The 15093-nt window shown below is 38.4% G+C and overlaps 1 long non-coding RNA gene across 1 annotated transcript in view; it reads left to right on the top strand.

The window, feature by feature from the left end:
* Nucleotides 1–8746: 8746 nt before the first annotated feature.
* Nucleotides 8747–15093, top strand: part of LOC123732601 (uncharacterized) — a 9744-nt gene continuing 3397 nt past the window's right edge. Inside the window, exons 1-3 of the long non-coding RNA XR_006763298.1 lie at nucleotides 8747–8819; nucleotides 10794–10898; nucleotides 13460–13558. This is a non-coding gene — a long non-coding RNA (uncharacterized lncRNA). The remainder of the gene's footprint in view (nucleotides 8820–10793; nucleotides 10899–13459; nucleotides 13559–15093) is intronic.

Raw genomic sequence — 15093 nt, 5'->3', positions numbered from 1 at the left:
GGGATAGTTCCAGTACAGTACATGTGTAAAGGGTGTTGAGGGATAATCCCAGTACAGTACATGTGTAAAGGGTGTAGAGGGATCGTTCCAGTACACCGGTTATTGACTGGAGACTTAAAATGCTGAAAACAGGTCCCTAGTGGAATGACAACAACATGGCTGCTTGTTAAAGAAGAGATGGAGAGAGAGACAGAGATAACCATATACATTGCACATGGACCGTAAGAAATCCTGAAGGTATTGAAATGCCTGGGCTCGCAGGGGATGTGTTAATTCATAACCCATCATTTATACCTGTTAATTCATAACCCATCATTTATACCTGTTAATTCATAACCCATCATTTATACCTGTTAATTCATAACTCATTCTCCTTCAGAGAGCCTATGGGAACCTTAGAAATTGTCACGTTACAGCAGAGATGCTGTATTTTCAATAGAGATGCCACAGAAGCAGAAGAATGGGCCAGACAGGGCACTTCCTGTATGGAATCTTCTCAGGTTTTGGCCTGCCATATGAGTTCTGTTATACTCACAGACACCATTCAAACAATTTTACAAACTTTGGAGTGTTTTATATCCGAATATACTGGAAAAGAGTAGTAACCAGTTTAAATCGGGTACGTTTTTTATCCGGCCATGAAAATACTGCCCCCTAGCCCAGACAGGTTAAAGAAGAGGAGGGGCATTTGTAAGGAGTATGACATATGTTATGACCAAATGTTAGGTATAAAAGGCTGTGTACATTGTATGATATTAAGAGCTCTCTCAATAAAGAACTAACCTTTTGCTGACTTCTGGGACTTTGTCGAATTCTTCTATTAACCGGGGCCTTACAACCCCCGGGGAATTGGTCAAAGCATATAGTGAGTTTTGAGTTAATAACATTGGGATGAAAATTCTCGTGACAACTTGGTCCTTCGAGCCGGATCTCAATACCTGCCTCTGTCGTCCCAAGGAACTGCTGGAAACCGTGCACGGGCGGATCCAGGATCCGTAAGACAAAGACCTGACCTCTGAATTGAGGGTTTATTTCAGGCCAGTGGTGAACTGGTACACGACAGAGGTGGTGTGTCACGTCCTGGCCAGTATAAGGTTAATTGTTTTTGTAGTTTGGTCAGGACGTGGCAGAGGGTATTTGTTTTATGTGGTTCGGGGTGGTGTGTTTGTGTAAAGGGTGTTTGATTTAGTATTTCCGGGTTTTTGGTTGATGGTCTATGTGTTTGTATTCTATGGTTAGTCTGGTGTGTGTGTTTCTATGTTTGGTTAATTGGGGTTGGGACTCTCAGTTGAAGGCAGGTGTTGTCTATCTGCCTTTGATTGAGAGTCCCATATATGAGGGTGTGTTTGTGTGTGTGATTTGTGGGTGATTGTTCTGTGTTTAGCCTTGTGCCGTACCAGACTGTTTTTTGTCGATTGTTCGTTCTTTGTTATTTTGTATGTTCATTTTTGAAGATAATTAAAAATCAAGATGAACATTCATGTACCTGCTGCGTTTTGGTCCTCCATCACCGACGACAAGCGTGACAAAATCACATGACTTCTAGTTAGAGAAAAGGATTCCTGTTAACACGGCCTGCTACAAGCAGGAAACAAGTTATGGACAAACCAGAAATGTCACATGTCTGTTTGACAGTAACCCTGGATGATAAATGTGTGAACTATCTTGTCATCTTTTTGGGTAACCACAATGGAACATTCTAGTCTTTAAGGACATGAACTGGCAGAACAGGTTTCAGCAAAGTATGGAGTCATTGTTTTCAGGAAGGTGCAACCATGGAGATAGGAGGGACAGGAGGCAGACTAAGGTACAAGGGAAGCCAACTACTGCCCTACAAAGACAAACAGCATCTACACAAACAGCCACCTGAACTACTGCCCTACAAAGACAAACAGCATCTACACAAACAGCCACCTGAACTACTGTCCTACAAATACAAACAGCATCTACACAAACAGCCACCTGAACTACTGCCCTACAAAGACAAACAGCATCTACACAAACAGCCACCTGAACTACTGTCCCACATAGACAAACAGCATCTACACAAACAGTGAATCTGAGAAAAATGACTTTAAATTTGTTTTCTAGTCCATGCATATCAACCATGACCACTGATCTGACCTATGACCCCTAAAATACTGATACTACACTCTGCCTTGGTATGACCTTAAACAACTGTCTGGGTAAGGAAACAGCAAAGTGCAGCATCTAGAAATCTAAATGTGTTGACTCAGCTTTCTGGTTGTTTTTCTGTTTGATGGAAACAGTTTGAGAGTTCTAACTACATTCCAACCTTATTTAATGGTGTTGTGTAGTTGTGTTGTCATGTTGTGAATGTTGTATTGTAGTAACCCTCAACTGTATTTAATGGTGTTATGTAGTTGTGTTGTCATGTTGTGAATGTTGTTTTGTAGTAACCAACTGTATTTAATGGTGTTATGTAGTTGTGTTGTCACCAATTTTTCCGGTGATGGAGAGAGACACCAGACAAGACACAGAGACAGCAACAGAAGAATAGGATATGATGGAGAGACACCAGACAAGACACAGAGACAGCAACAGAAGAATAGGATATGATGGAGAGAGACACCAGACGAGACACAGAGACAGCAACAGAAGAATAGGATATGATGGAGAGAGACACCAGACAAGACACAGAGACAGCAACAGAAGAATAGGATATGATGGAGAGAGACAGAGAAGGGGAGACAACACAGTAGTCTCTTTCACTTAAAGCTGCTACAGGGATTCTACTTAATGCACACAGAGAGAGAGAGAGAGAGAGAGAGATTGTGAGAGAGAGAGAGAGAGAGAGAGAGAGAGAGAGAGAGAGAGAGAGAGAGAGAGAGAGACTAGTGGTTAGAGTGGTGGGTCAGTAACTGGTATGGTCAGGTAGACTAGTGGTTAGAGTGGTGGGTCAGTAACTGGTATGGTCAGATAGACTAGTGGTTAGAGTGGTGGGTCAGTAACTGGTATGGTCAGATAGACTAGTGGTTAGAGTGGTGGGTCAGTAACTGGTATAGTCAGATAGACTAGTGGTTAGAGTGGTGGGTCAGTAACTGGTATGGTCAGGTAGACTAGTGGTTAGAATGGTGGGTCAGTAACTGGTATAGTCAGATAGACTAGTGGTTAGAGTGGTGGGTCAGTAAATGGTATGGTCAGATAGACTAGTGGTTAGAGTGGTGGGTCAGTAACTGGTATGGTCAGATAGACTAGTGGTTAGAGTGGTGGGTCAGTACATGAAAGGTTGCTGGTTTGAATACCTCAGCCTTCAAGGTAAAAATCTGTTGGTTCCCTTAATTTAAGCAAGGCACTTACAACTAATTTGCTCCAGGGGCGCCGTACTACTATGGCTGACCCTGTAAAACAACATATTACACAACACCTATCATACTACTATGGCTGACCCTGTAAAACAACACCTATCATACTACTATGGCTGACCCTGTAAAACAACATATTACACATCTATCATACTACTATGGCTGACCCTGTAAAACAACACATTTCACTGCATCTATCATACTACTATGGCTGACCCTGTAAAACAACACCTATCATACTACTATGGCTGACCCTGTAAAACAACACCTATCATACTACTATGGCTGACCCTGTAAAACAACACCTATCATATTACTACGGCTGACCCTGTAAAACAACAGCTATCATACTACTATGGCTGACCCTGTAAAACAACACCTATCATACTACTATGGCTGACCCTGTAAAACAACACCTATCATACTACTATGACTGACCCTGTAAAACAGCACCTATCATACTACTATGGCTGACCCTGTAAAACAACATATTACACAACACCTATCATACTACTATGACTGACCCTGTAAAACAACACATTTCACTGCATCTATCATACTACTATGGCTGACCCTGTAAAACAACACCTATCATACTACTATGACTGACCCTGTAAAACAACACATTTCACTGCATCTATCATACTACTATGGCTGACCCTGTAAAACAACACCTATCATACTACTATGGCTGACCCTGTAAAACAACACATTTCACTGCATCTATCCGCTGTCTGTGACAATAAAACATTTTTAAAGCAAGCTAACATAGAAAATGACAGCATTGTTTTTTTTTTAAATATGACAACAGTTAATTTAACAATGCTGGTTATAAATCTTGTTGACATACATCCAAGAACAGCTTGACTTGCATTACACACTCACTGCAGAAAAATATTCTCATGAAATCACATTTCATTTCTAGTTAGAGAAAAGGATTCCTGTAAACACGGCCTGCTACAAGCAGGAAACAAGTTATGGACGAACCAGAAATGTAACATATCTGTTTGACAGTAACCCTGGATGATGAATGTGTGAACTATCTTGTCATCTCTTTGGGTAACCACAATGGAACATTCTAGTCTTTAAGGACATGAACTGGCAGAACAGGTTTCAGCAAAGTATGGAGTCATTGTTTTCAGGAAGGTGTACCCATGGCCAGTGGTGTAAAGTACTTCAGTAAAAATACTATAAAGTACTACATAAGTCGTTTTTTGGGGTATCTGTACTTTACTTTTGAATTTATATTTTTGCTAATTTTACATCACTACATTCCCAAAGAAAATAATGTACTTTTTAATCTATACATTTTACCTGACACCCAAAAGTACTCGTTACATTTTGAATGCTTAGACAGGACAGGAAAATGGTCTAATTCACTTATCAAGACAACACATGGTCATCTCTACTGCCTCTGATCTGGCGGAGTCAGGAAACACAAATGCATCTTTTGTAAATTACGTCTTCGTTTTGGTATGTGCCCCCTATCCATACATTTTAAAAAACAAGATAATGGTGACACCTGATTTTCTTAATAGAAGGAATTTGAAACGATTTATACTTTTAATTTTACTTTTCATACTTAAGTATATATAGAACCAAATATTTTTGTACTTTTACTCAGGTATGACAATTGGGTACTTTTTCCACAACTGTCTATGATGATAGGAGAGACAGGAGGCAGACTAAGAGCAAGGACAGCCACCTGAACTACTGCCCTAGAAAAGACAAGGAGCAGTCTACACACACAGCCACCTGAACTACTGCCCTAGAAAAGACAAGGAGCAGTCTACACACACAGCCACCTGAACTACTGCCCTAGAAAAGACAAGGAGCAGTCTACACACACAGCCACCTGAACTACTGCCCTAGAAAAGACAAGGAGCAGTCTACACAAACAGCCACCTGAACTACTGCCCTAGAAAAGACAAGGAGCAGTCTACACAAACAGCCACCTGAACTACTGCCCTAGAAAAGACAAGGAGCAGTCTACACAAACAGCCACCTGCACTACTGCCCTAGAAAAGACAAGGAGCAGTCTACACAAACAGCCACCTGAACTACTGCCCTAGAAAAGACAAGGAGCAGTCTACACAAACAGACACCTGAACTACTGCCCTAGAAAAGACAAGGAGCAGTCTACACAAACAGCCACCTGCACTACTGCCCTAGAAAAGACAAGGGGCAGTCTACACAAACAGCCACCTGAACTACTGCCCTAGAAAAGACAAGGAGCAGTCTACACAAACAGCCACCTGCACTACTGCCCTAGAAAAGACAAGGAGCAGTCTACACACACAGCCACCTGACCTACTGCCCTAGAAAAGACAAGGAGCAGTCTACACACACAGCCACCTGAACTACTGCCCTAGAAAAGACAAGGAGCAGTCCACACAAACAGTGAATCTGAGAAAAATGGTTTCAAGTTAGTTTTTTAGTCCATGCATATCAACCATGACCACTGATCTGACCTTTGACCCCTAAAACGCAAAAGAAAAGTGCAGTATCTAGAAATCTGAATGTGTTTATCCAGCTTTCTTGTTGTTTTTCTGTTTGATGGAACTAGTTGAGAGTTCTGTGTTATTTCTTATTTTATGTACCTTTATTTAACCAGGTAGGCCAGTTGAGAACAAGTTCTCATTTACAACTGCGACCTGGCCAAGATAAAGGAAAGCAGTGTGACACAAACAACACAGAGTTACACATGGAATAAATGTCACGTCCTGACCAGTAAAAGGGGTTATTTGTTATTGTAGTTTGGTCAGGGCGTGGCAGGGGGGTGTTTGTTTTGTGTGTTTCGGGGTTTTGATGTATGTTCTATATTTTCTATTTCTATGTTTATTCTAGGTTTCTCTTTCTATGTTGTGTTTTTTCAATGACCTCCAATTAGAGGAAGCTGGTGGTTGTTGTCTCTAATTGGAGGCCATATTTAGTGTGTTCGTTTTCACTTGTGTTTGTGGGTGGTTGTTTCCGGTTTAGTCTGTGCACCTTACTGGACTGTTATTGTCGTTATTTTGTTTGAGTGTGTTTACCTTCAATAAATACGAAGATGAGCAATATACCCGCTGCATATTGGTCCGATGATTTTTCCTCTTCAGAAGACGAAGTTTATGACAATAAACAAACGTACAGTCAATAACACAATAGAAAAGTCTATATACAATGTGTGCAAATGTAATAAGATTAGGGAGGTAAGGCAATAAATAGGCCAGAGTGGAAAAATAATTACAATTTAGCAACTAAACACTGGAGTGATAGATGTGCAGAAGATGAATGTGCAAGTAGAGATACTGGGGTGCAAAGGATAAAATAAATTACAAAATGGGGATGAGGTAGTTGGTTGGGCAATGTACAGATGGGCTATGTACAGGTGCAATGATCGGTAAGCTGCTCTGATAGCTGATGTTTAAAGTTAATGAGGGAGATATAAGACTCCAGCTTCAGTGATTTTTGCAGTTCGTTCCAGTCATTGGCAGCAGGGAACTGGAAGGAAAGGTGAACAAATGAGGAATTGGCTTTGGGGGTGACCAGTGAGATATACCTGCTGGAGCGCGTGCTACTGGTGGGTGCTGCTATTGTGACCAGTGAGCTGAGATAAGGCAGGGCTTTACCTAGCAAAGGCTTATAGATGACCTGGAGCCAGTGGGTTTGGCGATGAATATGAAGCGAGGGCCAGCCAACGAGAGCATACAGGTCGCAGTGATGGGTAGTATATCGGGCTTTGGTGACAAAACGGATGGCACTGTGGTAGACTACATCCAATTTGCTGAGTAGAGTGTTGGAGGCTATATTGTAAATGACATCGCCGAAGTCAAGGATCGGTAGGATAGTCAGTTTTACGAGGGTATGTTTCACGGCATGAGTGAAGGATGCTTTGTTGCGAAATAGGACGCCGATTCTAGATTTAACTTTGGATTGGAGATGTTTGATGTGAGTCTGGAAGGAGAGTTTACAGTCTAACCAGACACCTAGGTATTTGTAGTTGTCCACATATTCTAAGTCAGAACTGTCCAGAGTAGTGATGCTTGATGGGCGGGCAGGTGCAGGCAGCGATCGGTTGAAGAGCATGCATTTAGTTTTACTTACATTTAAGAGCAGTTGGAGGCCTCAGAAGGAGAGTTGTATGGCATTGAAGCTCGTCTGGAGGGTTGTTAACACAGTGTCCAAAGAAGGGCCAGAAGTATACAGAATGGTGTCGTCTGCGTAGAGGTGGATCAGAGAATCACCAGCAGCAAGAGCAACATCATTGATGTATACAGAGAAAAGAGTCGGCCCGAGAATTGAACCCTGTGGTACCCCCATAGAGACTGCCAGAGGCCCGGACAACAGGCCCTCCGATTTCACACACTGAACTCTATCTGAAAAGTAGTTGGTGAACCAGGCGAGGAAATCATTTGAGAAACCAAGGCTGTTGAGTCTGCTGATAAGAATACGGTGATTGACAGAGTCGAAAGCCTTGGCCAGGTCGATGAAGACGGCTGCACAGTATTGTCTTTTATCAATGGTGGTTATGATATCGTTGAGGACCTTGAGCGTTGCTGAGGTGCACCCATGATCAGCTCTGAAACCAGATTGCATAGCGGAGGAGGTACGGTGGGATTCTAGATGGTCGGTGATCTGTTTATTAACTTGTCTTTCGAAGACTTTAGAAAGGCAAGGTCGGATAGATATAGGTCTGTAACAGTTTGGGTCTAGAGTGTCACCCCCTTTGAAGAGGGGGATGACCGCGGCAGCTTTCCAATCTTTAGCGATCTCAGACGATACGAAAGAGAGGTTGGACAGACTAGTTATGTAGTTGTGTTTTCATGTTTTGAATGTTGTATTGTAGTAGGCCTAACCCTCACCAATTATTCTGGTGATGGAGAGAGACACCAGACAAGACACAGAGACAGCAACAGAAGAATAGGATATGATGGAGAGAGACACCAGACAAGACACAGAGACAGCAACAGATGACACAGAGAAAGTGATGGAGAGAGGCAGAGAAGGGGAGTGTTGAGAAGACTGTAGTACTTATAGCTGCTATAGGGGTTCTAATTACTGCACTGTTTGTGAGTCTGTATGTGTGTGTGTGTGTGTGTGTGTGTGTGTGTGTGTGTGTGTGTGTGTGTGTGTGTGTGTGTGTGTGTGTGTGTGTGTGTGTGTGTGTGTGTGTGTGTGTGTGAGAGAGAGAGTGAGAGGGTGTTTTGGTACTGTAGGATTCTTTAATCAATGTGGCTCATTGGACAGGTCAGAGTCTCAACACAATTGAAAACTTACCATCAATAAAACACCAAATTATGTAATTTCTTGTGGAAGAATGGTTTCACATCCCTCCAATAGACTTCTAGACAGTTGTAGAATGTTTGCCAAGGCTCATTGTAAGAGCTGTAAAGAGAGAGGGACTCGGAGAGAGAACAGGTAGAACCTGATATGTAAATGAGCAGAGCAAACGAAAGTAACTTTCAACGACCGAATGATCATTCAGACTCTGTTTCTATTGAGAGATAAAAGGTAAGACGACGATTGTCATGTGTATTAATATAGATGATGATATTGTTGTGTGTATTAATATAGTTGATGATATTGTTATGTGTATTCATATAGTTGGTGATATTGTTGTGTGTATTAATATAGTTGATGATATTGTTGTGTGTATTAATATAGTTGATGATATTGTTGTGTGTATTAATATAGTTGATGATATTGTTATGTGTATTCATATAGTTGGTGATATTGTTATGTGTATTAATATAGTTGATATTGTTATGTGTATTAATATAGTTGATGATATTGTTATGTGTATTCATATAGTTGATGATATTGTTGTGTGTATTAATATAGTTAATTATATTTTTGGTGGACAGTGTTATAATAGTCCTACTCTCCTTAAAATGTTTTGGATATAAATTAGATGCGTGGGGTGAATTCGTTCTGTGCCCATCTGTGTGCCCCAGGGTGATCGCTCCTACACTATCTACAATCTGAAAGGGTTCTTTGGCTGTCCCCATAGGAGAACCCTTTGTAGAACCCTTTTTGGTACTAGGTAGAACACTTTTGGGTTCCGTGAAGAACCCTTTCCACAGAGGGTTCTACATGGAAGCCAGAAGGGTTCTACCTGGAACCCAAAAGCGTTCTCCTACGGGGACGGCCGGAGGACCCGTTTGGAACCCTTTATTCTAAGAGTGTACTGTATCATAGGTCTATAGACTTGTCTTCTCAAAACAGGCTTAAAACACAACAAGTAACAAACAAACATGTTCTCTTTATAATCTACAGTTAACTCCTTTCACTCAGGAAGGTATGTTGTGTGAAAGAGAGACTAATAAATATTGTTCGAGAGACTAACAACAACTTACACTTCCTAAAAACAGGTTGTGTGTATTCATTAGTGCCCACCGTAGCAAAACTTTTCGCAACAGAAACCGTTTAGGTCACGTTGTACAGCGTTTAGAGTAAACGGTTTATGTTTTATTTAACATCTTAAAACTGTTGGCTGTGGAGTAAACTAATGAATACAACCCAGGTTGTTGCCTACAACTCGACATGTTGATACCTGCCTCTTGCTGAAACCTGAACGTAGCCTGAGGGGTATACTATGATACAGGCTTGATATACTGGTTTTCTAAAGCTAGCCAGCTTCAGTTAGCTTCACATTCCAGCTCAGGCCTCACCCATCAGAATATTCAGAACAGAACAGAAAAAAATCGCAATGAAGTTTCAAGGTGAGAATCCTGCCAGGGATTATTGTAAAGTGTGTAGATAAATTAAATGTAATGTTAGTACAGTGAATGACAGTAAAACACTCCTAACAGTCTACTACTACTGAGACAGGTTGGTGTAATGTTAGTATAGTGAATGACAGTAAAACACTCCTAACAGTCTACTACTACTGAGACAGAAAACTCAAGTCTGAAATTTCTAAGTGGAAATTACAAACTTCAGAAGCCTTTTTAAACCTAAAATTCACTACAAGTTTTACATTTCCTGCATTGCTGGAAAGTTATTCTGCAGTGGGGGGTGATCAAATTAAGATCCTACATCTGTACACATAATTGTACATGGGGATATGTATGGGGGTCTATAACATCCAATCACAGAGGTTTACATCAGCTGACAGTTGCAATGTTATTGCTAATAACTCAAACTGCCCTTTTCAGATAAAGACATAAACTCTGTACAGATGTAGGATCTTAATTTGATCACCCTGTTGCAGAAAAACTAAACTTGTAGTGTATTTGAGTGTAATTAAACTTTAGAAAAGGTTTCTGAAGATGATAAATTCCACATTTCCATTTTAAAACTGTTCATTAATTATAATCCACACAATAATTCAAATGTCCTGTTTCTGCAGGATTATTTTCCAGGTGTAGCAAACTGGCTCAAATTAAGATCCAACATCTGCAGCAATATACCTCTCTCTAATGTATATGGCTCTATTGAGATTCACTTTTGACCATTTGACATCTTGTATTTACTGTTGTTTAGGCTGGTTGAATGAGCTGCCTGTGAAAGCTACTTCATCTGCAAGAAAACAGGCGGCTGCACCAGTGACTGTCAGAAGTTTTGTGATTTCCTCATATGAACGTGAAAGTAAGTGTGTAGTCTACGCAGTTACAAAATGGCTGTTGAAACTGTGGCACATATTTCTCAGTAACATTGAATAAATGTGTTGGTATGTAGGAAAGACGGGCAGACTCTCGTACTGTTGGTCTAGACTACCTACAAACTATTATAAGGCTATGATCACTTATCATGCCGACAAACCTGATGGTCTCTGTGAACTGATCTGAACAGGTTTAGACTGGTCATCTATGATATGTAGGTTATATACAGTACATTCTCTGTCCTGCAACTGGTAGGACTATAACATTATGTTGATCTGAACAGGTTTAGACTGGTCATCTATGATATGTAGGTTATATACAGTACATTCTCTGTCCTGCTACTGGTAGGACTATAACATTATGTTGATCTGAACAGGTTTAGACTGGTCATCTATGATATGTAGGTTATATACAGTACATTCTCTGTCCTGCTACTGGTAGGACTATAACATTATGTTGATCTGAACAGGTTTAGACTGGTCATCTATGATATGTAGGTTATATACAGTACATTCTCTGTCCTGCTACTGGTAGGACTATAACATTATGTTGATCTGAACAGGTTTAGACTGGTCATCTATGATATGTAGGTTATATACAGTACATTCTCTGTCCTGCTACTGGTAGGACTATAACATTATGTTGATCTGACCAGTTTTAGACTGGTCATCTATGATATGTAGGTTATATACAGTACATTCTCTGTCCTGCTACTGGTAGGACTATAACATTATGTTGATCTGAACAGGTTTAGACTGGTCATCTATGATATGTAGGTTATATACAGTACATTCTCTGTCCTGCTACTGGTAGGACTATAACATTATGTTGATCTGAACAGGTTTAGACTGGTCATCTATGATATGTAGGCTATAGCCGAGGTATAGACCTTGATCTGCATATCACTAACAAACTGCTATTATGCATTATAACCTAGTCTACTTTACATAATATAACCTCTCTCACTTGATGCAAAAAACCTTTCTGAAAGGATCAACAATTTCCTCCTCGGATCAATCATGTCTGTTTTAGCCCTTCTGTCTACATTCTCAGATACGTTTAGAAAAGAACAGATTGAAAGACAATAAATAGTCAACTGTTAGTGAATACAAATACGTGTGAGACATGGCCTTGTGTTGCTGTACTGTCTATAACTACCTTAACAAACAGTGAATTATTATTATTATTATTATTATTATTATTATTATTGTTATTATTATTGTTGCTGTTCTGTCTATAACTACCTTAACAAACAGTGACATATTATTATTATTATTATTATTATTATTATTATTATTATTATTGTTGCTGTACTGTCTATAACTACCTTAACAAACAGTGACTTATTATTGTCATTATTATTATTGTTATTATTATTATTGTTATTATTATTATTATTATTATTGTTATTATTATTATTATTATTATTGTTATTATTATTATTATTATTATTATTATTATTATTGTTGCTGTACTGTCTATAACTACCTTAACAAACAGAGACTTATTATTATTATTATTATTATTATTATTATTATTATTATTATTATTATTATTGTTGCTGTACTGTCTATAACTACCTTAACAAACAGTGACTTATTATTATTATTATTATTATTATTATTATTATTATTATTGTTGCTGTACTGTCTATAACTACCTTAACAAACAGAGACTTATTATTATTATTATTATTATTATTATTATTATTGTTATTATTATTATTATTATTATTGTTATTGTTGCTGTTCTGTCTATAACTACCTTAACAAACAGTGACTTATTATTATTATTATTATTATTATTATTATTATTATTATTGTTGCTGTACTGTCTATAACTACCTTAACAAACAGAGACTTATTATTATTATTATTATTATTATTATTATTATTGTTATTATTATTATTATTATTATTGTTATTGTTGCTGTACTGTCTATAACTACCTTAACAAACAGAGACTTATTATTATTATTATTATTATTGTTGTTGTTGCTGTACTGTCTATAACTACCTTAACAAACAGTGACTTATTATTATTATTATTATTATTATTATTATTGTTGCTGTACTGTCTATAACTACCTTAATAAACAGTGACTTATTATTATTATTATTATTATATTTATTGTTGCTGTACTGTCTATAACTACCTTAACAAACAGTGAATTATTATTATTATTATTATTATTATTATTACTATTATTATTATTGTTGTTGTTCTGTGTATAACTACCTTAACAAACAGTGACTTATTATTATTATTGACAGTTACCATGGAGATGAAATGTCACAACAACATGTTAATGTGATGCATTAAATCACCTGACTGTTTCTATGTCTGTTAGTAAATGTTTTATTTCTCTAAGAGATAATGAATACATGAGAACAATTGACAATCAATAATTAGTTGTCACTGTGTTAACCACAACCAACATGCTGGATCTCTGTTTAGTTGTCACTGTGTTAACCACAACCAACATGCTGGATCTCTGTTTAGTTGTCACTGTGTTAACCACAACCAACATGTTGGATCTCTGTTCAGGGGTCCTGTCTCTAAAATGAGTCTCTCTGGGGAGAGGAAGGAGGGGGACCCTGCCTCTAAAATGAGTCTCTCTGGGGAACATGACACCAAATCTAAGAGGTGAGATGACAATTTTGTTTAAGAATTATTAATAGTTTATTTCAAAAATGATATTTCCAAAAATGTTCACGTTTGTTTTTAAATCAGAAATGGTTGCTAATGGGTACCTTCAATATTACTGTTCTCAGATTTTTAATTAATAGCTTAGGATTGTGTATAATATTTTTGTATTGCAAAACGCTATACATCCATTGTTTAGCTGGAACACCCGAGATGCCTAATTTAGGATAATTTTTTAACAACGTGATGTTGCGCTCCAAAGAGATAACTTGAAATAACATGATGTAGAAAATTAAATAATCAAATGTTTATGTGTTTATTATACACTCTTAGAAAAGAAGGTTCCTTATAGAACCAAAAAGGCTTCTATCACTTCCTTAATATATGGAATCACTAAAAGTTATATATATTTTTGGGTTCAGTGAAGAAGAATCTCTAGAGTTCTGATCAACGAATGGTGATTGTTTTGAGGATGTGAACCCAGCAGCCCTCCAGTGGTCAGATCAATTCCACCTGTTTATTTCAGCACTCGGCCCAGGATTCGAACCAGCCACCTTTCAAACACAGGTTCAAATCCCGCCACAGCTCCAACTCCTTAGCCTCTGGGTGAAAACCAGAGATAATCTTCAGAAATAAGCATGAGTTAATCTGCCAAAATGAAGACAAAATGCTATGCAGACATACATGGTATCACTTGTGATACATAAATATTATACATACATATTATACATAAATATTACACATAAATATCATACATAAATATTATACATAAATATTATAAATAAATATTACACATACATATTATTCATAAATAATTTCCAAAAGCACAAGACATACTGTTGCATGTAGGTCTATATTATTAATGGATTGATCATATAGAAATAGAAAACAATATTTTTACTACCCCAAAGTATTTACATGTGGTGCAGGAACCACTGACTCGCTGCATTATTCTATAGTATTATCAAGACACCTGCTGTTAACTCTTAACTACTTAGGACAGCTCACGAGGTGTCCTAAATATCTGCTGACTAGGTGGGAGTAGAGACTTCATGCATAGCTTTAATTTATACCCAGAAGTGTAAAATGTCTGTATTCTCAGCACTTATACGACCAATTTTCTACTCTGAGACGCTTTGTGGATATGGGCCCAGATCTCAAAATATTGTTGCAATAAATGTTTGTTTAACATAGAGAAAAATGAATATTACTAATGTAACCCACTGTAAAGACTGGGTTTAGTTGATTGTGTGGCACTGCTCTTGTCCGCGTTCTGGAACTGTCCCCGTCCCCGTACAGAACTGTCCACGTCCCCATACTGTGTGGCGCCAAACATATTGTCAGGTTACGTGCAGAGTTGGCTGAGGTGATCTTGGGGAATAATGACAGAGTTTGTTACAGTGTTGAGACACCGAAGTTTATTGTTCAATTTGCTTTTGGTTTACGGTCAGGGACAGTATGAGTGTAGCCAGATCCTTTTCACTCTCTATCCTTGTTTCATTTTGTGGTTCACCGGATTCGTCATCATCATCGAG

Source organism: Salmo salar, unplaced genomic scaffold (assembly GCF_905237065.1).
Source record: "Salmo salar unplaced genomic scaffold, Ssal_v3.1, whole genome shotgun sequence".
NCBI lineage: Eukaryota > Metazoa > Chordata > Actinopteri > Salmoniformes > Salmonidae > Salmo > Salmo salar.
The sequence above is the reverse complement of the archived record's forward strand: the minus strand, read 5'-3'. Positions and strand labels throughout refer to the sequence as shown.